The sequence below is a fragment of the Diuraphis noxia genome, unplaced genomic scaffold (genome assembly GCF_037042655.1).
Source record: "Diuraphis noxia isolate RWA-SAM2 unplaced genomic scaffold, SU_Dnox_SAM2 contig0001, whole genome shotgun sequence".
Lineage (NCBI taxonomy): Eukaryota > Metazoa > Arthropoda > Insecta > Hemiptera > Aphididae > Diuraphis > Diuraphis noxia.
Genome location: NW_028301711.1, coordinates 98,656,269 through 98,659,297, shown reverse-complemented (window position 1 = coordinate 98,659,297; position 3,029 = coordinate 98,656,269).

The window sequence follows — 3,029 nt, the reverse complement described above, 5'->3', positions numbered from 1 at the left end:
AACATAGGTATATTGTAACTTTACATCAGTATAACTTATATTATATAGTGTATATTTACTTTCAACTGTAGGAGATGTTTTTTCTCGAAACATGTCTTGAATTTTTCTGCATTTGTTAATAACATTAAGTTCATTTTTGTGTTTTAACAAAGTTTTTTTACGATTTTGAAATCCACTTAACTTTTTTTTGCCGGTCATAATTAATATAATATTTAAAAAAAATATAGGTAATAAATAAAACGTTTAAACAGCGCCGAGTAGTAAAGGAAATAAAATACCTAATACGGGAATACGGGATCACTAATCACATTGGCATCATTCACAAATACTGAGGATTAAAACGCTCAAGTTTGTTCAGTTTGTTGACTAAGTAATAATTGTATTTTTGTAATAACTAATAACGCACACCACCCGGCACCCGCGATAACAAAATATGCCGTATTTTAAATAATTATAATGTCTATTGACAATTTGACATACGAGTAATCATACCATATTTGGGAAAACGATTTGGGAATTTGGGTTATTAATAATTATCGATCATTGATAGCTATAATATTGCTATAAATACATTAGTTACATTAGTTGTTATCTTTAATCTTACAAACAGTACAATACATTAACATTAAACATATTAATATAAATATATGTATATAATATATATATATATTATATGATACTGTTATTAAAATAATTTAAATAAGGAGTTTTAAATTTTCACATGTGAACAAATTTAAAATTTCTGACCACAACATTTTGGCGCCCCCTAATTACTGGTGCCCGGGGGCGCCCGGGGCAGTTGTAGCCAGTGCCCCCCCCCCTAAATGCGGCACTGTATTTTACACTGCATCGTTTGATGATACTGTATTTGTTCCATGTGTTAGTGTTATCGTGCTATTTATACATATTTCATTATAATGAATATTAAGCTTTTACTTTTTATGAACTGTTTTAATTTATTGTTATTCCAAAAGTGAGGATCTCACTTTTATTAATTTTTAAAAATAAATATTTTATTGCATTTGAAAAGTAAAAAAGCGGGTAAGTGGGTATCGCTCTGCTGTACATTAGGTGCCATATGGATCACTATTATATATTATAGAAGAGTTAAATTTGAATGTAATGATAGGTATCATTGCATACGAAAAACGATTCTGAACGGAGATGATTTTGACGAATTTTTGTCAATATTTGAATTTCAAATGTCAATTAAAAAAAATCGTGCCTAGTAATATTATAATTTCTTAATCACTATAAGAATAACTTACGAGAAACTTTGTATCATATTTTCAAGTATTTTTACTCGACAAAAATTTTTTATCGACATTTTAAAAAACAATTATCAGAAAAATCGGAAATTTCAGTGGTCTATAACTAGTTAAAAAAAAATCGAAATATTTTGAAAAAGTAACTGTATATAGATAACACTAATATAAACATTTGGTGAAAATTTCAAGTATTTACAGTGATTAGTTTTTGAGTTACAACCATATAAAAAAATTAATTTGGTCGAAAACTGGTTTTGCGTAAAAATTTTCGTTTTCCGTCACTTGTTTTTGTTTTTCTCGATTTTTTTTTAAAACTGTCGGAAAATGTTTAATTTTGACCTCTATAACGCACCAAGCATATTCACTTTGTGATCGGAAACCACCCCCAAAGTTTAAAATTGAATCATTATTTTGACTAGTTATGCTGTACACAGACACACACAAAAAAAAACACACATCATTGTAATATAAATACATTCATCACTCCGTTCAGAATCTAAAAAATATTTTATTCTTTACTAAATATTTATAATTTATAATTTTACAACGATATAGGACATTATTGCTGCTTATTATAAAATAAAAAATATTATTGTATAATAAGTATATCTACCTAAATAAAATACAAAATAAGTATAAAAATAAATTACCATTCATATCACTTTCATTACTGTCATCTAAAGTAATTTCATCACTTTCATAATGAAGTTCCTGTGGTTCTGGCATGATAATATTCATTCTTTTCCTTATTTCTGATAATAGATCATAACGATTATTTTTTAATAATGTATAAAGATAGTCTCTATTTATTATTTTTTGATATCTCCCAGAACTATTTAATAAATCAGCAACTCTTTGCCAAGCCAGTGAAGACCAAGGAGGGAGTTCTCCATTGTCATTTAAAAGATTTTCCTTTATTACAGCTTCAATTATATCATTGACACGTTTAGCTGCCATCACAATAGCATCCTATAAATTAATAATAAAATGAGATACCTATAACTTCATGACCTAAAAAATTAGCATTAAAAGCATGTTTAGTAAGTTATTATCAGTGTTGAGCAGTACATATAATAGTATATATAGTTTATATAGATAAATTATCTAGATAAAACTGCAGCATCTTTATCTCATCTAGATAAATAAGATATTAGGTATCTAATTGTCATCTAAGATAAATTGTATTCCTATCTATAGATAAATAAATTATTTCTAGTTTTTTTTTTTTTTTTTGACTGATTTGTTGGTAGTTGGGTACTTACTTTTAATTTTTAATTTTATTAAACAGTTTTAGGGAACCTATTATTAATCAAACAAAATTAAATTATTACATTACTCCTAATAATAAACATGAATATTTTAACTTTTTTTTCATAGATTTTGTATAATATTGGTATAGGTATTTATATAGTAGTTTCAACTGTTTCAGGGAAATAATATTAATATTTATTTAAAATATATTTTATTAAAAAGTTCCCAATTAGTAATAATTGAAAACAATCAATAAGACTTACTCTATGTTCAGTTTGAATTGAAACAAAAAGTAGGTACACACTATAGAAATAAATCATTATTATTTTAATAAAAAAAAATTGCTCAAAATAATTTAAAAATATATTTGTTTTATGCATTTTAAAAATTATAATCTGAATCTGAATCTAGATAATTGTTTACGAAATTATCTGTATCTCATCTAGATATTATTTTTGTAATCTGGGCTCAACACTGGTTTTTATAGAAAAATACACACAGGACACAGAG